The sequence below is a fragment of the Canis aureus genome, chromosome 14 (genome assembly GCF_053574225.1).
Source record: "Canis aureus isolate CA01 chromosome 14, VMU_Caureus_v.1.0, whole genome shotgun sequence".
Taxonomy (NCBI): Eukaryota; Metazoa; Chordata; class Mammalia; order Carnivora; family Canidae; genus Canis; species Canis aureus.
In genome coordinates, this window is record NC_135624.1 from 46,717,455 (window position 1) to 46,732,167 (window position 14,713).

A 14,713-nucleotide genomic window follows, 5' to 3' on the forward strand; every position below is an offset into this window, starting at 1 on the left:
TTTGTGTTTTTATGGATTCTTCATTACAAAGGGCACTGGTGATCAATTTAACCTCTAGCCCCTCTCCCCTCCCTAGAGGTTAAGGAGGTAGGAGTGAAAGTTCCAACCCTCTAATCACATGAGTGGCTACACTGGCAACCAGCCCCCAACCTTAGGTGCTTTCCCCAAATCATCTCATTAACATAAACCTAGTAGTGGTGGAAAGGGACTTGTTACAAATAATAAGACACCCATCTCACTTTCATGGCTGTGAAGCATTTCAGGAACTGAAGACAAAAGACCAAATATTATGACAAAAAATGCTTCCATTGTTCTTATCTCTCAGGAATTTCAAGGGTTTGGAGACCTGTGAGCCAGTTACTTTGAACAAAGACCAAATATACATGAGAAATATTATAAGCTAGCTACCCAGCTGGTCTATAACCACTACCTGGCTCATAACAGAAATTGACAAATACTTATTAAATGAATCTTCCAATAAAGGAATGAGCAAGCACATAATTAATTTTCAGGATGCAAACAAACCAAAAAAACTTTAAGAAAATTATTAGTTGCATGTATTTAGGAATGTCAGTTTGCTATTATAGAAGTATCCTCTGTTTCTCAAATTTTGGTCTCCAAACGTTCTTCCAAAGTACAAATTTTAGACAAAGATCTCTTGACAAACAGTGGCCAGTCAGGTACTCATTCTTGTCTTCAGTTCCATCTCTAGCTGCACTTGTACTAAAGTCAGAAGGGGAAATGGGAAAATGCTATGTTTCGTTGAAAGTATTTGTCATAGGTAAGATGGCCTTTGTGCTCCTGTGTGGTGAGGGAGCTGGTTTTATTTGGCAGGAGAGAGGAGGTCATAAACCTTAATAAAAATGCCTTGGAAGATGTTGATTTAGCTTTTTGTTTTTAAAAGAAAACTAGTTTTTTTTTTAATCCAAAAAGTTTCCATCATGTAATGTCACCCAGAAAAAAAGGAACCATTCAAAATAATTGACATTTATTTGTTGTTGCTTTGTGGATAAAAATCTGATGAAATCAGATGTAAATCATTGTTTCATTGGTCTTTTTAATGCCCCTGAAGGCTGAGAAATGATTACAGTAGGTTCCATTTTTGCCTAGTTCCACACTACAGGACATACGTTACATCCAGTTCTCACAAATATCCTTCAGGGTCATCAATTTATTGTTATTCCTCTTTTACAAATGGAGAAATGAAGACCCAACATTAAAAAAAAAAAAAAAAAGGTGCCAATGGTCAGTGTAGTCAGTGTAACACTGAGCCGAAGACAGAATACAAACCATGTTCTTTTGGATTCCAAAATTCATGTTTCTCAATACCTTTTTCCCTTGTAATGAGATGTTTTTCTCATAATGAAATCTCTCTATAGGCAATGAAATAATATTAGTCCCATCATGTGATACTTGTCATACCAAATTTTCTAAATCAACTCAACGTATACAAAAAGGTTAAGAAGTTTGGGTGTAGGAGTTTGGAATTATTCTAAGCAATAGTGGGGAAAGAAAAAGTAGAAAAGAATTGTCAAAAAATATATATATATATATAGTAGTAAAGAGAAGAGTTTCTGTGACCAGTGGTCAGCAGTTCTAAATATCTATTTTTACATATGGTAGATATTGGTCACTTTCTGAATACTCACCATGTCTGTCTTACATACCCACTCCCACCCCACCCCACCCCCATATCTGGTAAGGCAGAGCCTGTCTCTCGGTACTAAAACTGAAAATCTCTGATACTCATTTTCCCAGCTCCCCTTGCATCTGGACACGAGACAGCCCTTGTTTCTACTATTCATTCACATTCGTTACAAATACCAAATTAGAAGTTTTTGACATGAAGAGGAAAGGAAGACAGAGAATCCACCATAATGAGAATGGTCTCGTAACAGCAGCCACTGGAATGATTCTAGTGGTCTCCTCTGGTCTTCAGCCACAGTGTTGTTGACACTGAAGCAATGTCTAGAGCAATAGCAGTGGGGTTTCACGGGACCAGCTGTACAGTATCTATTTTGGCAATGCTTCCTGGCTTTGCGAACTCAGAGCCTGGTTCCCTGATACTCAGGCAATCTGTGAGCTTCCTAACATCTTTTAATAAATTCCTTTCTATTTAAATTATCCTTAGTCAGGTCTGTGGCCCCCAACTAAGAATCATCCCTGAGACAACATATAAATAATAGCAATAATGATGATTACATTGAGAATCTATGGTACAATAAAATATTCTAATACTTTAAAAACAATTTATTCATGAAATTCTCTGCAACTCAGGAAGTAAGGGCAGCCCAGTTACTTCTGTTTATAAGTGAGGAAACTGAGGTTAAATGGTATGCTCAGAGACATAGGTAGAGAGTGGCAGAGCCAAAATTTGAACCCATCATTGTTTTTCCAAAACCATTCACGCAGCCACTAAACTTGAATATATAATTTAGGGATAGTTTGTGCTCATATTTTTTAGGGTGTAATTGTCTGTAGGTAATTGTATTAGTCAGGGTTCTGCAGAGAGATGGAATAGGAGGTGTGCATATGTATATATAGATAGATTCATTTTAAGGAATTAGCTTCCAAAATTTTGCAGCCTGGTGAGTCTGAAATCTGCAAGACAGGCCAGCAGGCCAGAGACCCAGGGAAGAAAATGGTGTAGCTGAAACCCAGAAGCAGTCTGAAGGCAGACTGTGGGTGTCTGTATCCAAATTCCCTCTTCTTATAAGGACATCAGTCATATTGGATTAGGATCCACACTAATGACTTCATTTTAACTTGATTACCTCTGCTAAGACCCTATCTCTGAACGTGGTCCCATTTTGAGGTATTGGGGGTTAGGACTGCAACATATGAATTTTGGAGGGGACATAATTCAGCCCCTAACAGTAGTAAATTCAATACAACGTTTTGGGTAATATTGAATATAAATGTAGCCTCAGGGATTTTCTGAGTTTGAGTGATACATCTACAGTTGGTTTATGGGCTCCCTCAGTTTTTAGGAAACCAGTCCTGCCCATAACCACCATCAAAATGCTAGTCTTAATATTACTAGTAACCAAGATCTCCTGTGTTTTAACTAAATAGCTTAGGGATGATGATGATGCCCAGCTACATGGGATTTTGATTGTTTTTTCCCCAGAAAAACACTAGCTGTATTACAGTTTCCCAGTACTTAAACCCATTGGGAGAATCAAATGAAATAAACTGCATTATGGCACAGTGAAACAGCTACTCAAAATATTCGTATTGTTCAAGGACTGATCGCTTTTAGCTATAATCTCATAGTTCTTGCAAAGATTTCAAACCTTAAGGGGGTCAGATGGCATTGTAAAGTCTGAAGTACACCTCTTAGCAATGAACACCATGATAGGAACATTTGTCATTTTTTCATCTAGAGATTTGTCATTCTGTGGTTGCAAGTGAAGGTAAGTGTTTGGAAAAGCCACCCTAACTCTTCCATCAGTTATTTAATAGCAGTGAAACCTTTTTGCATTTGTAGAGTGCTTTGTACTTTTCAAAGTGCTTGTACATGCATTAGTGCATTTCATCTCAATGGTCCTTGATTGGCCTAAAAGTTAAATCCAATTTCCCAATGTGCCTAACTATCTTAGAGAGCACTTTATGAGCTGAAAAAACATGACCCAAAGTGAGGAAATTCCTCTGAAATCATTCTGTAAAATCAAGGCACCATTATTATACAAATTTATAAATAGTGAAACTACTGAATTAAATCCTTAAAGAAATTGTGGGGATTATACAAAGATTTTTAATCCTTTACTGTTTACTTTGTTTTTAACACCATTTTCTGTAGGGCTAGCTCTTAAATCCAATTTTACCTTATTAAAAATTTTAGACAAAAACATCCCTCTAAAAAAAAAAAAAAATCCCTCTATGCCCATTTTGCTTTTCTGTTAATAGCCAAACCTTCATAATTCCTTTAAAGAAAAACTGAGGGTAATTTGTGGTCAAAAGATCCTAAGCTGAAAATACTTGCTGTAATTAGATGGGGCCTGAATATTTCTCCCTACACAAAGCAGATGGTGATTTCTTTTTTAAATAAAATAGTGATCGGTGTTTCTGCCTTGTGTGCTTTCTGCATCATTCGTGAATTAAAAATGAATTTCTATTTTCTTTCACTCTGGGAGCCTGTTACATTGACCGACATTGTTGGGGGGAGAGGGGAATCACCTAATTTGTCCGAATATAATCACACGATGTACAACAAAGGCATTGGCTGTTTCAACTCTCTGCAGGCAAGCTTTAAAAAAAAAAAAAAAATGAACAGACGCAGCATAATCTTGAGAATCCTCTTGTTATTCTGATGGTGGAGTCTGTAGCTAAGGAGACATCTGTGATGTGGGATAAGGAAGATCATTTTTCTGAAATACAAAGAGTACAGAAAGTAGAAAGATCATTTTTAGGATTTAAAACCTAAGGAATAACCTTATTCTTTGACCATATGTTTTTTAAATGATTGATTGCAAGAGCACTGCAATTCAGAGTTGATTTTTCCCATTTGGTGTTAAAAAATAAAATTGGAATCCAACCTCTCAAAATATGTAAGAAAATAGCTAATTTCATACAAGTAAGAAAGGTACTGCCTGTGCTGATAATATAACATGCCTCTAATCCTGTATTCTAATTATGGTGCGTAGCCATGTTTCTGTTGAGGTGGGAATTTAGATAAAACCTTGCTTCAAAGATACTTTCTGCTATCAATTTGATTATATAGTTCTATGGAGCAAATTTAATGCCTTTGCAGTTAGTCCTACAAGTAATATCTTTCCTATTTTAATACAAAATGTCTGTCATTACAATGGGGAGCCTACTTTATTTCTATAGAATCTGATTTTGAATAATCAAAACTATTTTTCAAATACTGTATGTATTATAATATTCAAAGTAAAATGAAGCACTGAGTCAAAAATCCATATAATTAAGACTTAGAAGTAACTTAACATGAAGCACCATGGCAATTCAATCTTTGATGAGATAAGAAATAATAATAATAATACTAGTTTTTACCGAGTGCTTGTTATGCACCAGACACTGTAGTGTTTTGTGCATGCCAAATCATTTACTTCTTACAACACTTTAAGAATAAGTATTATATTTCTATTTTATAAATGAGAAAATGAAATCACAGAAATGTTAAGTAACTTGACAGATCAAAAGCTAATGAATATAGGAGCCAGGATTTAAATCTAATTAATTTAGCTGTAGACTCTACGCCAATAACTATAATACAATGCAAACAGCTTGAGAAGCTAATGACAAGAAGGAAAAATAATACATTAAAAATTGTTGTGTCTGTAAGATGAAAATAAAACAAAATAAAATAAGGAGGTCAAGAGAACTCGTTCAGTGAATTTTTTTTTTCCTTAAGAGCCAAAGAAATTTTTCCTGAGGACTTAAATGAAAACATGCTTATGAAAATATCTTATAGACTGATAGTAAACTAGCCAAAGGGACAGGATAATAAGTATTCCAGATTCAGGCAGAAACAGCAGCATATGCCAAGGACCTGTGGCAAAAAGAAACATGGGTTTTTGAGAGACTGAAGCTAAAGCCAGAGTGTCTGGAATCAGAGTGAGGAGAAGCTGAGGGAGAAGTTAGAGAAGAAAGGGAGAATTCCACTCAGGTCTTTGTGAGCTGTATTAAAGGTCTTGATCTGTGTCCCAAGAGAAGTGGGAAAGCATTAAGGGAATTGAAGGCGGAGGGCAGGTGGGAGACACATGAACTGATGTGTCACCTGGCCGCCACCTCTGTAAAACAGAAAACAGCTTGGAGAGGTACATGGCGGAAATGACTAGACCAGATTAGAAAATACTGCAGTAGAATAACCCAAAAATCATGAAAACAATGATATCAGTGTTGAAATTTTTTAAATGATGGCAAGTTAGATATCGAAGATAAGGAAGAAGATGTCAGAGATGACTCTTAGACTAATGCAACTATGGATGGTAGGGTTAGATGAGAAAGTCAAGAGATCATGTTGAAGATATTGAACTTGAGATGGCTCTAGTCATCAACCGAAGTTGTCAAATTCACAGTGAGACTGTGGGTCTAAAGCTCAAAGCACAGGTCTAGGCTGGACATCTATATACATTCAGAAGTTACAAATGTAGAGATAGTTGTAAAAGCCAACAGCATGGATAAATTATCTAGGGAGAAAATGAGTGAGGAAAGAGGACGGGCCTAGGACCAACCTTGAGAGAACATAAGCTTGCAAAGAATTATAAAACAGAGTCCCCAGAAAAGTAGGAGCATGACTAGGAGAAAATGTTGTCAGGGAAGCCAATGCAGTAGAGTTTCAAGAAGGCAGGCAAGAACAACAGAGTAAAATGCTTCTGACAGGGCAAGTACATGAGGACTGAGAAACTGAATAAGGGACTGACAAAAATGAGAGTCAGTCCAATGAAGCCATAAACTGTTCGGGGGTGATGAGACTGAAGTCAGACTAGAGTAGGGTAAGAGGGCAGTGAAGAAATACAGGCATTGTGGACAACTCTATAGAAAGTTGGCTATGAAGTGGGGGGAGGGATTAAAGTGTTAGCAAGAGAGACATAATGAGGTGAAGGAAATGACCTCAGCCATAAAATTCAAATCTCTAATGATAGTACCTCAGAATCTATCCATATTTCTAGACTATTAAACACACACAGAATTGTAATATTTGAACATTTTCAAAGGAATGAATAGTTTATAATTGACCATAAATTTTTATAGGGTCCTAAGAGAGTTCTTTTTCTTTCTGTAGTGATTGATTAACCAATTTTAACTACAGAGAAGTCCTATCCATCTAGATTCTCAGAGAACAGGACAGGGTACATATAGAAGTTTAGGTTATTGTCCATCTGTTGCATAGGACATAAAAGGAAGACCCTTTCCCTTAAGGCATCAAAGATGTAGTTATTAAAAGTTCTCAGACATCAACTATTCATCATCATTTTTATTAAATATTTGTTAAACACACACTGCACACCAGCTATTGTGTCAGATGTTGAATATATAAAGGTGTCTAAGACATAATCCCTGAGATTAAGATGTTTATCAACTAACAGAAAAGGTATATGTAGACTGATACCATTAGGGCATTATAAAATGCCACAAAAAGATATGCACAAAATGCTACATAGAAGGGGTATATGAAGCATTGGAATGAACAAAGAGGGTATGTGTCTACACACGTGTGTGTGTGCATGTGCATGCATGTGCATGTATAGGTCCCCAGCTTGCCAGTGTAGAATAGAAATAGAATGAATAACAGGTACCTACACACACACACACACACACACACACAAACACACCCATCGGGCTCAATCATGGAATATTTCATGGAACCCCCTGAACTGAGTCTTAAATAATATTAGTAGTTTACATTTATTGAGAAGTTATAATGTGCCAGGTAAAGTGGTAACTAGTTGATATCTCAATCTTACCATACCCATTATAGAGATAAAGAAAGGGAGGCAGAAAGAGTTTAAGTAACTTGTTCATGGTAGCACAATCTAGTTAATGATTGTCAGAGTTGGGATTCAAACCCAGTTTTCCCCCAGAGCTGTCTTCTGGACGACCATGTTATGTATCATACACCATGGACCGCCATATATCATGACAAATAATTAGAAATTAGCCAGGCTTTGTGCATGTTGGTAATTGGGGCAGGAAGGGCACATCCCAGGCCTGAAAAACAGTCCATCTTATTTTTCCTTATTTTCTAATCTCACTCTGGTTACAGGATGTTTTATCCCAGGGTTAAAAAGAGGAAGCCTAGACACTTTCCTGGGTCATTTTTAGGATATCAGGAAGCAGAACGGGGCTTATTAAAATATAATCTATGATTCTTGTCCCCAGGTTACCAATATAGAATAGAAATTGAATGAATAACAGGTTCTGTCCATTTTAAAGTAAAATTTAGTAAGGATGAACTGGAGGATAATTTTCTATTTAGGTTAATAAGACCATCTTGAAAAGAATGGCTCACAGGGAAGCAATCCCGAAGTTAGACACCATCAGACCACCTGGCAGTCATGGCACTTAGGTTACCATAAGGTGATTAATTCCACTCTAGGCTGTAAAGAATGAACAGAAGATCATAAAAGAGAAACAGTCTTCACCTTGACAGAGGCATACAGACATTAGGATCAATCATAGCTAGCTTCCAGAATACTGAATCAAGACAGAAGAAGATTTTGTCTTATGACCCAGGGACCCCAGCAACAGTACTGAGAGCAAGAGAGGAAAGAACCTCATAAACTTATCACCAATGATACTCTTATCTAATCACTGGGAATAGAGATGATCTAAAATCACACAGTACAAACTTCATGCATCAGAAAAGCAACATAACAAAAGATTTATCTTTAGAACTTGCATTGGACTGGTATTTGTGTTCCCCAAATTCATATATTGAAATCTAATCCCCAGAGGTGAAGCCTTAGGGAGGTGATTGGGTCATCAGAGCCAAGACCTTATGAATGAGATCAGTGTTTTTATAAGAGAGACCCCAGAGAGTTCCCTTGCCCCTTTTGCAATGTGAATAACCACCCTGAAGATGAACAAGGAAGCAGGCTTTCACTAGACAACAAATCTGCCAGCACCTGGAACTTGGACTTCTCAGCCTCCAGAAATGTGAGAAATAAATTTGTGTTGCTTATAAGCCCCCCATGCTTGGTGTTCTGTTACAGCAGTCTGAATGGAATAAGACAGGACCTCAACCAACACAGGAGGGACTAGAGGAGCTGGTATTGCTGTAGATTATTGTGAGAATTTTGGGGTATGGATTTGAGGGGAGATTACCTTTCTGTGAACTGAGAGGTCATTAAGGGGATAATAGAAAAGTAGCTGCAGGGATAGATGGGTAGGAGAAGGCTTCCAAACTGTTCATTTTATTTGATGTTTTTGTTTTTGTTTTTGTTTTTCATGTTGCCAAGCCCCTTGCCTATTTGAAATGACAAAAACAAATTACAAAATAAAGAAACAGGAGAAGTAGATGTAGTAGTGGAAATGGAAGAAGGAGGCATAAGAAGAGGAAGGAGAGAAGGTCAAAGTGGAGAAGACAGAGGAGGAAGGAAAGAAGAAGAGAGAAGGGGATAGGCAAGAAAGTTATGTAAAATGAATAAAGCAGAGAAGAAATTTAAGGAGCAAATTAAAGCATAAAATTAAGGCTAAGATAAAAAATAATGAAATAAAAATAAAAATTTAGCCTAAAAAATATAATGTTTATTATGGTAAAACATAAAGAATAGCTAGGAAAACTAAACAAGTGAGATTTAAAAAATTTTAAACGTGAAAATAAGAGGAATAAAAATTAAAGATAAAACCAGGATAAATAAAAAACATAAAAGCACTATAACCAGTGAGATAAAAAGCTGGAAACATGAAAGTCAGAGGGATAAAAGATAAAAGCTAAAACAAGAAAATCCAAGTTAAAAGCAATCCTTAGAAGTTGAGCAAAAATTCTTTTAAAAAACTGTTTAAAATTCATTCTTTCCTTAGAATAGAAAGAAGGAATTTGAGATAGAAAGTGAAGACAAGGGAAAAACAGGAATCCTAAAGAATTAAGCAGAACAAACTAAAATAGGAATAGGGAAAATTTAAGTAGTCAACATAGTCCATGGCAACAAGAAATTCTAACATGATGTTGAGATGCTGATATGTTCTTGATGCAATAAAGAAACAAAAACAATAGGCCAAAGAGGAGAAAGAGATGATCTCCTAGTAAGCCATACTCTGAAATGTATCCTTGTTTCCTGTCCATCCTTCCACCTCTCAGTCCTCACCTGAAAAAAAATAATATTTTTCTCTAATCCTAGCTCAGCTTCCACAAATGATTACAAGAAGAAATAGATAAAACCTCCACAGTTTAGGTACAATGAGCCCTAGGCAAAGATACAGAGTTTAGTGGGTTTTTTTTTTTTTCATTTGTTTCCTTGTCCTTTCAATAGGCTCCTACCGTTTAATCTATTATTTATCCATTAGTTAATTACAGTTTGAATTAATTTAATTCTACTCCAGGATAACTTTACTTATAAAAGGATGAGTGTTTTGGATAAGGATCATCTCTCTTCCTGCCCTGGGTTTTCATAATTAGCAATACCAGGAAGTTCATATTAAATGTCATCCCTTTGCTCCACCCCCCCAACCCCACCCTACTCCCCATCTCCCTCCACTCTTGTCCACCCTACTCTGTGTTCTGGGAGGTTGACTTTTATGGACTGTGTCCATGGGCCTGCTTACCCACAGGCTTTTGTTAATTTTACCAGTGGGAGACATGGGCAGGAAATTAGAGAATAAGAGTAGAGTGAGATCAAGGTATTTATTCCTGGAATTCCCCTCACTGACATGGATTGACTCTCTCTCCTCATCAAGACCATAGCTCCTGCCTAATGGCCTTCTGTAGCTACTCCCTCTAGATAGTGAGCCCAGATACCCTGCTCTCTCCTCCTGTCCCTTCAGTCCTAGGAGTGGCTGGTATCTAACTCCCTGGAGGTAGCTAGCCCTGGGACCCTTAGCCATACCTTGTTGGTTTCTGCTAGCCCTGTCCTCAGGGTTGTAAATAGCCTTATATTAACTCCTCAATATTGAGCGTGCCATCTGTTTCCTGCTGGGATCCTGATTGGCACAGTAGGTAAAAGTATGTCAGGGCAGATTTAACGTGGGCATTCTCCACCCTATATGCAAGTGCCCTCATTCTGCCCGTAGGCTGTCTACACAGCCCCATTTTGACATACCTCCCGGGTACATAAAGCCATTGTTATCTAGAATATGTCTGACTTCCTTTTCCATCCAGACTTACCTGAATAGTGAGCCATTTTCCCAAGATGAGGATCTCTTCGGTGTGCATGGAGGTGAGTGCCCATAACTAATCTCAGCCAGAAAGTGAATTGTCTCTCACACAAGTAGGACAATCTTTCCTAAAGGCCCTCAAATTACATCGGTATGAATTATTGCAAAAAACAAATCTTAACTAGCATCTCTTCCTCCAGTTTTGTCTCCCACCTGTATGTTCTAAGTACTGCAACCAGATTAATTTCTCTATAAAGACATTCTCATTATGCTACCCACTGATTTTAAAAGCCTCAATTGCTTCTCATTGTCCATGGGATAAATTCAACCACTTAAGATCTGCCATCTGGCTCCAAGTGGCAGGTAAATCTAGCATTGGGGGAATAGCTTAAGGTGGAAAGGGGAAAGAATCTCTATATCATCCCCACTCTCCAAAAAATATTTTCCTCTTGTATTCTTCAGTAACAGAAGAATAACATCATGTGGCAGAGGTGGACTCCTCCATGAAATAACTCAAAATTTTTCTTTGACTTTAGTTTCTATTATGATGAAAAGTTGCACGGTTTACCCTGCCATGCAACAATAGTACTGTGATGTATGCTTCACAATTTACTTAACTGATTTCGTGCTATTGAGCTTCAATTTCTGTTGCTTTGTAGACTCTTAAAATGTCTTCTGAGATTTTTTGGCATTAGGTTGTAGCACTGTAAGTGGTTATAATCTGAAATGTCAAGGTTATGTGGTGTCTTCCAGTCCCGATGCTACATAAAGTCTTCCTCTTTGACATACCCACCATGTACATTTTGACTTCCTTCCAAGCATCATTATTCCCTTACCTGAAATGTCTTCTGTTTTCCTCTCTGCATATCCAAATACTGCTGCCACATGCCGTGTGCTAAATAATTAGTAGGCGTTACCATTATTATTATGCTGCCACTCAAAACTCCTTTCAAGTCCTCTTCTGTAGAGACTTTATTCTTTACCAGTGAATTTGTCGTATGCTTCTTTATAGCATGTGTCTCTTAATATAGGTCAGGTCTCCCTGCTTAGACTGTAAGCACCCCTAGGAAGCTACCGTGTCTTTGTACCCACATTAGCATACCCTCAGGCATTGAAAGAAAGTAGAAGAAAAATAGTGTATAGCTTAAGTCAAAGCTTACTTTACCTACCAAAGCCATTTCCAAGGAAGCAGACCTCTCAACCTGACAGAAAAAGGAAACTTTACTGTTCCTCTTTTATGCTCTCCTACAAATCATAAGCTGTCCCAAAAAGAAGAGTGTTGATCACTGAACTGCTACCTGACCAGAGTCAATGATGGCAGGAAAAGTCTAATCAGGCAAATGTTATGTGTTCCCTAGAACTCTTCTTGTGGGCTCTTCCTTCCAACTCATCCCTTTGCTGTTCCATTGGGCAGCTCTTTATAGTCCCCAACCTGTCTTCATATTTAATCTCCTGTCATGTTGCTGTTTATTAGGTGGGACACAGACTAGGTTGCCAGAGCAAACAAGTCCCACAATTTACTGGCTCAAAAAAGATAGTTGCTTCTCTCTACCAGAGGTAGGTGGGTGGTCCAGGATGAGTAAGTGGCTCGGCTCCAAAAGGATGTCCAAAGACTCAGATTCCTCTCATCTTTTGACTATGCCATCCCCTCAGCCATTGCCCTTGTCCACATGGTCAAGGTTGGCTGATCATATCCACATTCTAGCTCACAGGAAGAAGGCAAAAGGAAGTAGAGGGCAACCAAATTCCTTTCAGCAGTGTCTGAAAACCTACCCAGCAGGTAAGGTTATTTTCTTAACTAGGACGCTAAAACCCTAGTTTGTGAGCCATAATTATATATTACATTGGGGAGGTAGGCAGTGCTCTGGGAGTGGAGGCTTCAAGTCCTGTGTCATACATACTATACCACCACCCAGAAACCTGAGGCCCTTTTTTGTAGACATCTGAAAATGTGTCCTATGATTAGCATCTCATCCCAGCTTGTGTGTATATGAAGCCTAAGTGTGAGTTAATAAATACATATTGTTACTAAAGAGTATCAAGAACTGCCATATTTCCTTTCTCCAGTCTCCGGGTCCTGTACCTAACTAGTATTGTCTACTCCCCAGCACCCATGAGCTCAGGCCTAACAGGGTAAGCCAGTGGTTCTTCAACTGGGACACTTTTGCCCCCCAAGAAATATTTTAGTGTCTGGATACATTGTGGTTGCCATATCTGAAGAAGGTCCAGTGGGTAGAGGCTAGGGGTGTTGCTAAACATCCCATCAGACACAGGACAGCCCTCTGTGACAAACAAGTATCCAGCACGACACAGAATATTAGCAAGGCTAAAAAACCATTCCCTAGCTTATGTTTCCTCTGAGAAGTATTAACAGGGAGCCAAGCTCAAGCTCTTGTAATTAGCATTGTGCTTTTTATCCATGCTTTGACCTGCTTTTCTCACTATGCATTGCCCTTGATCTAGATTCTTATAAAAGCTAATAGTCTCAGTAATCTATGACCACTGTCATTGTTTAAGTTGGTCTTTTTTAGTGAAATCAAATTTTATTATCTCTTAGAAAGTTAAAAATGTGCTCTCAATTCTAACAAAAAGTGAACATTAGGCAGTTAGCTTAGTGGGAGGAGCATAAGCCTGGGGACCAGGTTCTTGATCTTGTTCTGCTACTAATGAGCTGTGTGATCATGAGCAAATTACAGTCCTTCTAAGCTGTAGTTTTCCCTTCCGGTGAAATGAACAGTGGGACTCATTTAATCACTAAATTGTTCTTGTTGTGTCTAGTCCCCAGTTGTAATAATTACCTCTTTAACTTCTCTCTTTTTTTATTGATGCACACACATATATTTCTGCAAAAGAGGTAATTTCCCCAGTTAAGTTTATATTGCCTAGAATTAAAGCATGAGTAGTTTGCAATAACCATTATTAAGTCAATAGACAAACTACCCATATCCTCATCTAATTGTTTTTTCTAATTTCTAATTTAGCATTCTTCAACTTAATCGTGTGAGCGCCACCAAATTTTAATCTCTGTGGGCCCTGGTTTCCACTTGGCAAAGTGAGAGTTAATTTCCAGATTCCCTTCTAGTTCTGATATACTATGCTTACCCAGAACCATCTCTGGCCTAACCTTACACCTTCTTAAGCATGTGATGATTGGTGTCCTGAAAATATAACACTTAGAAGTGAAGACACCAGCATTCCATAAAATGGCAGTAGGAAAAATGTTTATAATAATAACTGACCATGAACATAAAAAAAGGTGGTTATTCTGTGACATCATCTTTACAGTGATTTCCTTTTTTTTACTGTACTTTATAGCTCAAACTAAAAGAGCCAAAATCAAGTTTAAATATAGGCATACCACAGAGATGCTTCTTCTCAATTTTCTAAGTAACTTGCCCAACCTGATTTTCTATATAATTTTTTAAAAAGACACACAATTTTATTTTTGTCCTCAAGCTTTACAAAAAAAAAAAAAAAAAAGCTATTTAGAATTTAGTAACAAATCTTTCTGCATCCTGGGAACTCACATTTAGTTTAAGGATATATCATGGGAACATTGATAGGATTAGAATAATGATCAAGTAAAGTTTCAAGTGGCTAAAATTAAAGTTCATGATGAAAGAGACTTTACAATATTTGTGACATCTGTGTTTCCAGAAAGTTGCTGTGTGCACCAGGTGATGTTCAGATGGATTCTGTTTTCCAATGTGGGCAACAATCTGGAACACTAGAGATGAAAAGCAGTGCCTAGCTGCCTGTCTTCCCAGGGTCTCCCTTCCATTAAAAGCAAGTAGTTGCTCCTAAACTCTGGGATTTGACATCCCAGGGACACTACCAAGCTGCTTGGAAGTGGATCACAATTAGTGGACAGGAATGAGTTCTCGGGTGTTCCCCTATGGAGTAGACGAAGCTTTCTTCACAGTCTATTGAG

General features: G+C 37.7%; 1 protein-coding gene and 1 long non-coding RNA gene across 4 annotated transcripts in view; one reads left to right on the forward strand and one right to left on the reverse strand.

Annotated features, from left to right (window-relative positions):
* The window catches only part of GABRB1 (gamma-aminobutyric acid type A receptor subunit beta1), a 368,711-nt gene that overhangs the window by 286,318 nt on the left and 67,680 nt on the right, over positions 1-14,713 (forward strand). The gene's annotated exons all lie outside the window — the stretch shown is intronic.
* Positions 4,209-11,290, reverse strand: LOC144283607 (uncharacterized). The gene is made up of 2 exons (XR_013352167.1): positions 10,793-11,290; positions 4,209-4,370 (listed from the first exon to the last, which is right to left on the reverse strand). It is a non-coding gene; the product is annotated as an uncharacterized LOC144283607 (long non-coding RNA).